At 35.4% G+C, this 13,578-nt stretch overlaps 2 long non-coding RNA genes across 2 annotated transcripts in view; both read left to right on the top strand.

The window, feature by feature from the left end:
- LOC148679549 (uncharacterized) overlaps window positions 1-13,578 on the top strand; it is a 225,324-nt gene that overhangs the window by 176,643 nt on the left and 35,103 nt on the right. The window lies entirely within an intron of this gene.
- Window positions 669-12,847, top strand: LOC147832794 (uncharacterized). The gene is made up of 2 exons (XR_015514901.1): window positions 669-779; window positions 11,957-12,847. It is a non-coding gene; the product is annotated as an uncharacterized LOC147832794 (long non-coding RNA).

Genomic DNA, 13,578 nt, shown 5'->3' with positions numbered 1-13,578 from the left:
ATTTGAGCCATCTTTTATATTTTCAGATGTTCGTGTACTTAACTGCTGTGTCCCAATTTGCATACTATGTGTCCTATTTGAAAACGCAGTATGTTGAAAGCAGTATGCCAAAGGTTGCCGGTTGGTGTACTATTTCTGAAAAAAAAATGTAAGAAAATGTAAGAGTAGAACTCCTGCTCTAAACGCTGATGTTGCCCACAGTATTGCACGTTGGACGTGAATTCGATTTGAACTACAAGCGCGGGTGAAAATATACTACAAACATGATGGACACACGAGAACAACCGTCAAGTAGGCTTCGGTAAGGATGTTTGTATGACTGTTAATTAATATCTAGCCAACTGGAAAATATTTAAATCTGTATATTTCATCAGCAATACTGAACTTATATAAAGACGCTTGGATATTAACGTCTGAATGCATCCAAGGAGATTTCTCTGCATGAAAGACTTGTGAATGGGAGATTGACCTGCCTCTGTTGCTCCAATAAGATAGGAGATTAATGAGTGAAATGTGGAGGATGTGTGGATGATTGTATAGGGCTCATAAACAACATAACATCTGTTAACGATGAAGTAGTATGTCCCAAAACGTGCATACTCTTTTGTTACACACTCAAAAGTGTACATTTTTCCTTTAAAAAGGCACTTTCAGGGCATAGAACAAGTATGCGAATTGGGACGGAGCAAATGACTCTAGAATACATAATGCACCGTGAGAGTTCGTGCCGAAAATTTTCGCGTCTGACCACATGGCATCCACAGAGGAATCATATCGTGGTAAGTTTCTAAACAAACTATTATTAAACTGTTACAGTAACGTTTGTATACATGACAGATAGCAACATGCTTTGTTTCATTAGACAGCTTAATTTGTGTTAAATAACTATCACAGAATCTGACAAGGAGTTTATTTTATTTTTGACAACCAGCAAATAAACAAATTGGCAGGCAGTGCGAATTCACTCGTTTTCAGTCACACCTTTAAGTCAGTGGACTATACAGTATTAGTGGAACGTTTAATGTAACGTTAAGGGATGGGGAATGAGAATAAATGGGATGATTTCAGATACAGCCTTAGTATGTCCATTTTCATGCAAGGGTAACTTGTAAATTGTATTGCATATAGTTGACAAATGTTAATTTTGTTGACTTTCAGACACACAATGATGGCTTTGGACCAAATAGACATGGACTGAAAGCCACAAAACCTCAATTCAAGCTGTTGAAAGGTGAGAAGATGAATGTATAGAGTGCTGTGATTTTACTTGATCACACAGCCAAGCCTTCGGGCTTGTCATACATTGGCAATCAATCTTGCTCCCTCAGACATAGAGGCACAGCAGTATCTTTATTGCAGTTCTGTGAATGAATTTGTAAGGCTCTGAAAGTGTTTGCAAAAGCTTTGGGTTTGAGACAGTATGTGAATACACACATGCAAAGTGTCTCTGGGGTGGTCTGTTGTCTCTAGAGATCTTTCCCAGAAAATGATGGTGGGTCTGAAACACCTTTATGTCTATATTTTTCTCTGTCTTGCCGAGCTCAAACATTAATATAGTCTTATTATGGCTCTTGTTTCTCAGAGCATTTGCTCTGCCACAGGTGTTCACGAAGACTCATCAGCAAACCTCTTATTATAGCACCACTGCAAAAGAGAAGCACGATGAGATGCAAAAGAGGAAGGAAACAGATTAGGATATTGAATAGATGGAAACAAGTGCCTCTGAAAGAACTTATCCTGACAGGCAACTTCTCACTTGGTGGAACAAGCGTTTTGACATCATTGTTCAAATATGCTGCTTAACCAAAAGGATTAATACAGTTTTTGGATTATTGCCATCCATTTTTTATGCCAATCTGATTGCAAAATAACTCTTTCCACTCTAGTTTACAGATCAAAGATTAATAATTTCAAGCACCTATGCAATGTTCTTCCTAAATGTTAAAAACGCAGACCTTTTTACACTATTTTAGACTTACAAAAAAATGTAAATCATATATAATATATTTACTTATCAAAAATTCACAAATGATACATTGTAAAGATTTTTTTACTTTAAATTGTAAATATAAGTTGAATCAAATTATCTTCATTAAAATTTGCATAACTTAAACAGGCAAGTTGGAACCTGATTGACTTAAGAAAGAAATTAAGTTACAGCAACATTAAAACTAGGGATGCTCCGATCAGAATTTTTGAAGCCGATGCAGGGTACCGATACCTTGTCATGGTGATCGACTAATACAGAGTAACGATTTTAATGTTTCAAGCTTTATAATGCATTAAGCACATTTTCCCTTTAAGTATAAACCTTAAGAGAAGATCTCACCTTACCTAAGGGAACAAATGAAAGATGCTGCATATAATCCCTTAAGCATGTCTCTTATAACCATTTAGATGTGAAGATGTCATATCCAGAAGCAGCTTTACAGAAAAGAATTCATCCATTTATTTTACTTCAACTTAGTCCCTTATTTATCAGGGGTTGCCACAGCGGAACGAACTGCCACAGAAAATAATGCAACACAGATATAAAAATGGGTAAGAAAAATGACACACAATGCAACTTGGAAAATCTGCAAATTACAACAGAAGATTTCAACATGCCTCAATCAAGAAAAAGTTTGAAGCATATATTTGATGCGAAAGAAATTAAAATGCACACCTATACATCTAATACTTCTTTACTAAAGGAAATACTGTAGGCCTATAAACTACTGTTTATAGCAATGGGTGTATTAAAGAAGTTAGATTTATCTAATAATCCCAGTGATCACCAACTATTAACAGCAGATCACTCAATGAGAGAAAAGGAGATTTGCATTCACAATATCTTTACTGCTCTATTCATTTAACCTAAGAAATGCAACGCTTAGACCATCACTGTGCCTCTCGCTATCTGTTCTCTTGCTCATTCACTCTCGTCGCCATGATTTCTGGGTATTTTTACTTCTTTTTGGGGATTACAGAGCCGGTGTAATGAGAAATCGAGTCCTCCCTGACAATTGGGTCCGCCTAGGACCCTGGCTAATACTTTTGATTCACTGGAGTTGTAATAGGTATAGTTTGTAGCGTCTGATTAAAGCACCTACTTCACATATCTAATTGTTTTTCTGTGGTTTGCCATCCAAACAATTTTAAATCCTGCTACTTATGTTATTAATTGAAAAATAACCTTTAACAAACAATACTGGCAAACTATACATATGTGTGAAGTGATGCACTTGTATGAGTAGGCTGAATCAATGCTGATAATAGTATAATACACATAACACAGACATAAGAGTGACATAATGTACATATACAGACACTTTTGTCAATAAAATTCTTCCAAATATAGAAATCTTCATTTAAATCCATCTATCCAATTTAGTCTAACATTCAGCAATTTGATGAGATATATTTAGCGTTTTGCTTAGTACTTTATATTTAATGTGCGCTTTTATTTTGTAAAGAGGATTAACAAAATATTGTAATAATAGCTTTTGATCAGGCATTCAATGCAGACAATCCATTGGGGTCCTAAGTGGATTCGATTGCAGGGGGGACTCGATTTCTCACCACACCTGTATGAATTTGCGGAAGACTTGCGGAGTTTCCCGGGGAGGTCATAAGGTTGAATGAGACACTAGATTTGGGCGATAGCTCTGAATCACAGCAGCTCAAAACACCGGATATATAATAGCTGCACTTGCTACAAATAAAGCATCATTCATGCGAGCCGTGCCGATAGACTGTATAAACAGGTCTCCTGTGTGGCGACCTGTGTGGCTGCTGTAGGCTATGCATAATAGCGTACGTCTTCCTCTGCTTGTAAACTCATAAACAAACACATGTGATAGGTTCATGAGATCAGCAAGATTGGCAAGTACCAATCGAGTCATCAAATGTGATTATCGACCGTTTTTTTTTGTTTTTTTTCCTCCAATCAGTCTGGGCATCCCTAATTAAAATGTATGTTGTCATTAATTTTTCATTATATAATTTTGTTGCTGTTTTGTGGAACAAAATTTTTTGTAACCTGGTCTTTGTTGCTCAATGTTTCTGCTGTTTTTCATTTTTGGAAAACAATGTTTCTTTTGGCTTTCAACTAAAATTTTGCAAAATATGTGGTTTGTATTCAATTTCTCTGTAACAAACCATCTGACAAAACACAATCAATTTGCTTTAGCCCAAGCCATGCTGGCTTTTAACTACCTGCAGCAATTTTTGTCAACATTTTTGTCAAAACCTGTAGTAAATATATCTTGTCCTTTTGAAAGATGTGCAAAAATCACCTTAAAAATGCTGATCACCTAAAAAAATTCTCAATTTATCCAGTCATCTAGTCTAAAGGAGGAGATGTTTTTATATCGTTTTTTGATGAAGGCTAGTCGTTTTCCTGTTCCTCCTCTTCCTCCTCTCCACATTCCCTCATAACCCTGGTGTGTCTCGCTGATTAGCTGCTTATATAAACATTGCTTTTGCCACCTCACCCTGTGTGCTTGAATCCTCCTCGAAGCCCGGTCCTCGTCTACCAATCTCTTCCTCTGGGGCCCTCTCTGTGCGTGTATACACTCTGATTGCCTACAGCACAGAGAGTTTATCTATTACAGCTAATCAGCTTAAAGCCATGACCCCATCTTGTTTCTGCTGATTCGTATTGGGCAGAGGAGACATTGGAGGTGCTCATCCACAATTGAAAATGGAAAAAAAAAATTAAATAAAATCAGCTCTGCTCATGAATATTATTTGCGAGAGTGAATATATTAACTGGCAGATTCCAGTTGAATTCGGCACTAAATTCACTTGTTTTTAAATCCCAATGGTTATAAAAGTCTCTAAATCTCATCAAGCCAATTTAATCAGCCCGATAGCAAATTCCCATTATCCACATTGATGAATGCATCTTGAAGATGAGCGCTTCTTCATTGGTTTTTAATCTTTAGAGATCAAAACATGAGACGGAACGTCATCCAAACGCAGATGCTATGGCGCTTCTTTTGTGACACCAGGTACATTCAGAAGTGTCTGTGATGAAGGCTTTGAACTGAGGCCTTCTTGTACGGTTTGAAGTACCAATTACGGAGAACCCATCCTTGGCTGGTTGAGATCTCATACGGCAGGCCTTTGATCACATGGATGCCCCGTCTCGCTCTTTCTGCGCGGCATCTTCCAGAATGTGCTGGGCACAACACTAATCTTGATGAACTCTGTTCTCTCGTCCCGGGTTTGTTTACAAGGTTTAGACAAGCTGACGTTCATTTCCTGAGAGTATTTCTGTAGCTCTCATCCTACCAAGCAAAAGCCACACTTTATAAATCACTATGGCAACTAAGTGCTTCGTCTTAATACTACGGTATGTAATGCAAATGCACACTGCTTGCTTGGTGGTGCCATGAGAGGAATACTAAAACTCAAACCTTTTACTAACTTTAACCCTCTGATGAATGGTGTCCTCTACATTGAACAAGTGGTGAGCTGTGCCAAAACTGTCTTAGGTGACGACCTTTGACCTCATCTATAATTCCATACATCTGTTTTTATTCTGCATAATGCATTTTTTAGTCCTGAATTTGTGAGCTAATTGCTAAATACAGCTATGAAAAAAAATAAGAGTATACTTGCCAATTTTCTGATTTATAGTTTTGAGTAAAAAGTGATATAGACCATTTCAATGTGGTAATGTCATTAGCCCTTAAACATTTCCTGCTTGTTATCAAAGTATTTCATAACTGTAACAAGAGGCAATTCAATCATAACTTAATGTTAAAATGGCTATTATAACATTATTTATCAATATGTGGCTATAAAAATTTAAAATGTAAAACAGGAAATGTGTTGAGACAATTGTTACTGTTTACATCTCTCAAAATGGTCTATAGAGTTTGAGTAAAATGTAGTTTTCTTTTTAAACCATTGATACATTTTTTTTAGAGTTGTTTTCTGGCAGGTTTAATAATAAAATACCAATGTTTTAATTTCTGAACAGTTGAAATCAACATTTGATGGTATAACCCTGATTTTTAATATAAAAAATATTCCATGTTTTCCGCAAAATGATCTAAAATTTTCAAATAGTATAGTGCCACATGCAAGATCCTTTAGTAATGCTTTAATATGCTGATAGAAATAATGCTGCAAGTTTATGAAATTAAGAAAAATAATTAAGTTTTGCACTGGATTTGGTGGTGGCCAATAAATTAGTGTCCACTAGAACTGCAAAGTCTTTTATATCTCGTAAGATATACTGATAATATACTGACGTTTGTGGGTCTCTTTCCTCTTGCTTTTGTATGCTGAATGGGAGTGGTTTCCTCAATGGTCAACATTTCCTGTTGAAGTCCAGAATGAGAGCGTAGAGAAACAATTCAACCAGCCTGACCATGAGCATACACTCAAACAGTTGGATTAAAAATTTTTATGTAAAATATTTTGCTGTGGAAATAAAATGATTTAAAATGCTTCAACAAATCAACAAGAAAGAAAATAGAGTAAAAAACAAAAAATATATATATAGAGTGCTGCAGGTCAAATAAAAAACATGTGTTCTTAAAAACTTGAGAGTAATTCAGTTCTTCATTTAATTTGCAGTATACAAATCCCTGTATTTCATCAGATGTGCTCACAAAGAATTAATCATGTACACTCAATTTATTTTTCACTGCTTGTTTAAGCTACTTGTTTAAAATGAGCTGTAATATTGTAATTCTTTAATGTTTGGGTGGGTTTTGTTTGTTTTATGTTCAGTCTATTTAATAAAAAAAATAGGCAGTGCCTGGTAAAGATTAATCTAGATTAATCGCATCCAAAATAAACGTTTGTTTGGACATAATGTATGTGTGTGTACTGTGTATATTTATTATGTTTATATATAAATACACACATGCATGCAAATATTTGGGATATAAAATATATATGTGTAGATAAATCCCGTTTTCAATTACGGGGAAGGTGCAAAAATGGCATTCAGATTTTGTAGCCACGCTCTCAGAAATAAAGGTAAAAGAGCTGTCCTGGGGGTGGTACCTTTTTTAAAGTTACACATTTGTACCTAAGGGGTTCATATTAATACCTCAAGGGTACATATTAGTACCGAAAAAGTACAAATGTTTATCTTTTTAAATTTTTACTTATATGGACCCTTTAAGTACATGTGTCCCTTTTGAAAAGGTTCCAATCCAGTGAACAGCTCTTGTACCTTTGTTTCTTAGAGAGCAGGATACAACATTGCAGTGTGTGAGTCTCTGAGCTTTTGCATCAGAGATTTATTTGCTGCAATGTACTTGACCCGTTTCTAGCTCTTGGATTTATATATGAATAACTGATGTTCTGGAATGGCTTTTTATTATTTGATTCTGTAATTGGCATACACTTTTATCTGTAAAATAAAGTGTAAAGTTTTGATTCCTTTTTAATTCTCCTGAAATCTTTTATATCCAGTAGATTAAGTGGAGTCTGTGCTACCATTATGTTGTGACATGATTTTATTGATTTCTAAGGCTCATTTGACTGTACGGAGTAGTGTGGCATGGCAGCATGGAAACCTTTTAATCTTTTAATCACTGATATTAGCAAGTTGTATGGTAATTACTAAATTAACTACTCTTTTACGAGTGAGCAGGAGGCAACTGGACTAATTAGGTATTAGTTAACCCTGCATCCTCTTCAAACTTCAAAGTGTTGAAATAATGTCTGTGAGAAGAAATGCAATATTGGGTTTTGGCACCAACTGTAAGTCCATCATACAAAAAATTGGTAAAACTTTATTTTGATGGTCCCTATTGCACATTTTGTTGACTAAAAGTTGTATTACCACTAATACCACAATATCTGCTGATAGTGATCCTTCAACACATTTAACTGACTATAAGAAACTTTACAAGTACATGTCAACTTACACTAACCCTGACCCCAACCTAACAATCTACTTATAATATAATGAGAATTGGCATGTTGATGCAATGTAACTTAAATTCAACAAAATGTGTTAAACTGACCATGAAAATAAAGGGATGCCTTTTTTTTTTTTTTTTTGTAAATTTAAATATCTTTGCAAAATAATCTATGCAAAACACTCAATTCATATATTAACTGGGTTAATGCATAGAAACAAAAACGTTTTTGAGTCATTTAGTAATTCGGTCAAAATGACAGTAACTTGTCAACACCAGGTAGAATTGTGTAACCTATGGAGAGAGTCACTGTAAAAATATATTGTTCAGTATGTAACTTGATAGTGCTCAGTATGTCAGAGGGTAGAAAACTTGGCAGAAAAATAATCACATCATTTGTCTCTATGATTTTGTTTTCTTCTGTTACAGTCATTTTCACATTTTGACAACACATAATTTCAGATAAATTGAAATGGTCTTGAATAAATTCAGTTAAAAATGTTATCTAATTTCTCATTCAATTTTTGATTTAATACTTACCCACCCTTATAACTGGTTCCTGGAGATCATGTACTGAACAAGACCCATCATTTCCTTTAAACAATTGGAACAATCAAGGAAATGAAACCAAAGCTAATGGTCATGTTTCCTGGGTTACTGTGAGCAGGTCAAGGGAGATAGAGAGTCTCCAGAGGAAACGGAATCCCCATGTAGAAAGTGAATGGATGAGAACCTGGGGGACTGTAAAAATTAGATATCGAATGGAACATGTATTGTAAGCAGTTGTAGAAGTGTAACATAAACACTTAGACCTAGAAACATTGAAATGCAAACGTGAGTTTAACTGTATTGAAATGCTTTAGTGCAAATTATATTGTAAAATAAAGCAAAAAATCCTTTCCAATGATCTCTACTCAGTTTTGCTCTAAAATTATATTTACATGATTATTCATATGAAATTTATATTATGTTATGTTGTTGTGTTAACTGTGAACTATAAATAACAAAACTAATTAAATTAAATATAAGTAGATTTATAATAATCTAAAATGTAGCCTAAATCCATTTAATTATAGGTACAGTTGAGGTCAGAATTATTAGCCTCACTGTTTGATTTTTTCCCCCCAATTTCTGTTTAACGGAAAGAAGAATTATTCAACATATTTCTAAAAATAATAGTTTTAGTAACTTATTTCTAATAACTGATTTATTTTATCTTTGCCGCCATGATGACAGTAAATAATATTTAACTAGATTTGTTTCATGAAACTTCTACACAGCGTAAAGTGATATTTAAAGGCTATTTTTTCCTTAAGTTTAATAATATTGTACAAACAAACATATATATATATATATATATATATATATATATATATATAATTTTATTTTTTTATTTTTTTTTTCAGTTTTTCTCAATTGCTTTGGCACATTTCTCCATAATTAGTCTTAACATTCTCTAAACTGTTAATGTAAAAACTGTTTGCTGGAACTTCTGAATTTTATTGCATGTTTGTAAAATGTAGTTACTCACCCAAAACATTTAATTCATGCTTCAAAACCTAGTTATGGTGTCAGTAATTTGGCCAAGGCCACCAAAACATGAAGTGTATTTTTGTATCGTGCTCAAATTGATTTGTTGATTGTTGACAGTCAACCTTGGAAATTAGGGTTAAACAAATCTGATATTTGTTGAGAAAAGTTGTAAAGCTGCTGACACAATCTATATTGTAAAAGTGCTATAGAAATAAAGATTAATTTAATTTAATTGAAAAAAATACATAAAAAATATATATAAACATTTGTATTTACATTACATCTATTCTGATGTATCACATGTAAAGTGCAATCTTGTTTGTTGTCCAATCACTGTATTGTATATTTCATATTTCTTATGTTACCACAAATAAAGATTATGCTAATCTGAATTCAATTAGAGTTCTTTTACCAGTTTAGCAGACAATACAAGCAATGTCAATATCAGATATTTATATATTGGGCAAATATGTGCGTATACAAGTGTTTTGAGTTTGATGGCTTACATGATGAAAAATGATTGAAGTTGTCAAGAGTTTGACAGTTTAAATAAGAACTGACTCATCATTTTTGATCACCAAGCCGTATGCAATTAGTTTTTTTCCAAACTGCTGACAGTTGTACTTGCTGTTCGCATACATGTGCCAAGCATTTGCAATTTGCTTAAATCAATAGGAAATGCCACTCTGATGTAAACAATAAGCTAACTGTTCAAAGATTTACACTTGTTATGAAAAGTAAATAAAAAAAATCAAGAATTGAGCCAAAACACATGGGGAAAATTGTAAAATATATATACTATATATTAGGGATGTAACGGTATTGTAAATACCGTCATACCGCAATATTAATTTTTTTCGATATTACCGTGGTCGCATGACTCGGTAAAACTATAGTTCTTTTGAGAAAATTTGCTCAGGCGCGTGAAGCGAACGGGAGGTACCGGAAACTACAATTCCCATCAGCCCAGGCTTGGCCATAATCCCTTGCGGTCTGTTGTCGCTACAGATCCAGTAATGCGGAAATGAAGTGTGCTGCTAGAAGCGGGGATCAAAAAGAGCTGGAAAACCCTAAAGCGGGTGTTGTCGCCGCGCGCGTACTGAATAGTGGTGTTGTCGTGCGAGTTCTTTCCAGCTGTGTTGTCGCGCGCGTACTGAATAGCGGTGTTGTCGCGTGAGTTCTTATCAGCTGTGTTGTCGTGCGCGTACTGTAAAGCGGGGACGGAGGGTATGTCGCGTCGCGGGGGCACTTTTGATCATTTTGGAAGGGAACTTTCTATCCAAGACTAAAAAGGGCATGTGCACTGCACAGGTTGAGCACTGTGTGTGCACGTGCCTGCAAGTTGGGGAATACGACTAATAATCAGTCATGGGGACTGCAGAAACACAGCACACTGTTCAGATTGATGCAGACATGAGATCTCTATCTCACTCATGGTTTGTCCTCTCAAGTGGGGGAAAGACAATGCACTATACCCACTGCTGTCAACCTGGGCCAAGTCATATCTCTGTTGTCCCTGAAACCTCAGTCCCAAATGAGAAGGTTTTTTTCTGTTGCAGGGGACATTGTAAATACCCAGAGATACCAGCTTTTACCAGACTATATTTATATGATAATTTTCCTTTAAAGCCATCTCTATCTAAGTGAGTGAGTGATTAAATGTTGAATGTGATGAGTTTTCAACACTACTAAATTGAAACTTAATTTTTTTTACATGGTTTAATATTTTTTTGTTATTAAAATTGAAGTTCCTGTTTCAAAGCTTACAGATAGATGACTTATTTGTATGTCATTGACACTTTTGGCACTTTTTTGGAGAATTTCATAAGTTTTGTTTTTTCCTGTAAATGATTCAATAAATACCGTACCGTGACATTCATACCGAGGTATTACCGTACCGTGAAATTCTGACACTGTTACATCCCTACTATATATATATATATATATATATATATATATAATGTTCTTGAAACATTTTCATAATATTCCCTAATTTTGTTAAATAATAAACATAATAATAATAATAGTGCATCTTAATGGCGCAGTGGGTGGCACGATGCTTGCCTCACAGCAAGAAGGTCACTAGTTCGAGCCTCGGTGTGGTTAGTTGGCATTTCTGTGTGGAGTTTGCATGTTCTCTCGTGTTGCTGTGGGTTTCCTCCCGGTTTCCCCTACAAGTCCAAAGACATGCATTATGGTTAAATTGGGTGAGCTTAATTGTCTGTAGTGGATGTATGTGAATGAGTGTTTCCCAGTGATGGGTTTCAGCTGTAAGGGCATCCGCTGCATAAAACATATGCTGGATAAGTTGGCAGTTCAATCCGCTGTGGCGACCCCTGATTGATAAAGGGAATGAGCCATAAAGAAAATGAATTAATTGACAATAATAATAATATTAATAATAAAACATTTGCAGGAAGACATTATATGTTCAGCAAAACAGCTTGCCCGTGTTGGATTGTGGTAGCTGAAGTATGTCCTGTAAAGCAAGTATTTTTGTATTCTGACCTTTCCTTCTCTGCTGCCTCTGCTTCTGCTTTCTTTGGCAGGACAGTGGTTTGATGTGCCTTTGTGTTGGAGGATGATGTCAGCTGGGTTATTGGGAACACCTGCTGAATTACGCACAATGCTGCCACAAGAGGGGAAAAAGGTTGAGACCTGTGTCTTCTGTGAGTGCATCCAGTGCCATTGTGTGTGTTCATGTAAGCACGTGTGCAAACCTGGAAACAGACATTCGGCATTCGGCTTATTGTAAAACAGGCAGAGCTTCCTCCACTTTCCCAAATCCTTCTTCCATTACTTTAGGCATAGTTCAGCCGAAAAATTTAAAAGTAGCTGATTTACTCTTCCCCAGGGAATCTAAGGTGTAGGTGATATATTCGTCTTCTTTAGTAGAACATTTTTAGAAAGCTTTTTAGCTGTAACTGTGATCCTTGGTAATTCATGTAATGTAAGTCAACAGCTACTAGCCTGCCAAAAATTATATCCACGTTTTTCTTTTGTTTGTGTAAAAAACATTATTTATTACGTTATTAGCTTTAATCCAAAGCCTCAGAAAACGGTTCTTAGTGCTTTAATTCTATGAACACAATAGCCTCTGTTGTGCCCTTTATGGCTTGGCATCTTTATTAATCCAAATACCCACGCATGGAGATCAGTCTTTGAATTAAAAGAAATAGTTCAGCCAAAAATGATAATGCTGTTCCTGTTTGACTTTCTTTCTTGAAACACAAAAGGGTAGGTGCTGATAAATGTTCTGACTACTCTTTTCTAATGAAAGTAAATGGGTTGTAGAGCTCCATCACAACAAAAACACCATAACAAGAATCAAAGAGTAATGATTCAATTTCTTTTTTTATTTCTTCTTTTCTAAAGTCAAAGAATAGGTTTGAATGCGGGACTTGAAAGCTTTATTTATCAATAAATTTCAACTGACAAATAATTTGTAAGAGTTTTCATTCATTTGGAGTTAAGCAGAATGAATCTACATTCACTCTTAACATATGGAAAGGAACGTTTGAACTGGATTTTAATAACCTACTTTTACTTTTATAAAACTTACAGTATAGTGCTGTTTGGTGATTCAACAGCTTTGATGGAACCAAGATATTTAAAAAGTGGTTAGACTATTCATCAATTCAAAACTTATAACAGTACAATAACACATTACTATAAGGTAGTATTAGTTAATGCACGGCGACACGATGGCTAAGTGGTTAGCAATGTTGCCTTACCGCAAGAAGGTCGCTGGTTCGAGTTCTGGCTGGGTCAGTTGTCACTTCTGTGTGGAGTTTGCATGTTCTCCCCGTGTTGGTGTGGGTTTCCTCCGGGTGCTCTGGTTTTTTCCACAGTCCAAAGACATGTGGTATAGGTGAACTGAATAAACTAAACTGGCCGTAGCGTATGAGTGTGCCTGTCAGAGTGTATAGGTGTCTCCCAGTACTGGGTTGCAGCTGGAAGGCCATCCAGTGTTTAAAACACATGCTGGATAAGTTGGTGGTTCATTCCACTGTGGTTACCCCTGATGAATAAGCCGTAGGAAAATGAATGAATAGTTAATGCATTTACTAACATGAACAGACCATGAACAATGCATTTACTACAGTATTTGTTGATGTTAGTTAACATTAGTTCATGAAAATATGGTTGTTCATTGCTAGTTCATGTTAAC

The sequence above is a fragment of the Danio rerio genome, chromosome 18, assembly GCF_052040795.2.
Source record: "Danio rerio strain M-AB ecotype USA chromosome 18, GRCz13ab, whole genome shotgun sequence".
NCBI classification, from domain to species: Eukaryota; Metazoa; Chordata; class Actinopteri; order Cypriniformes; family Danionidae; genus Danio; species Danio rerio.
This window is presented reverse-complemented; position numbering and strand designations above follow the sequence as displayed.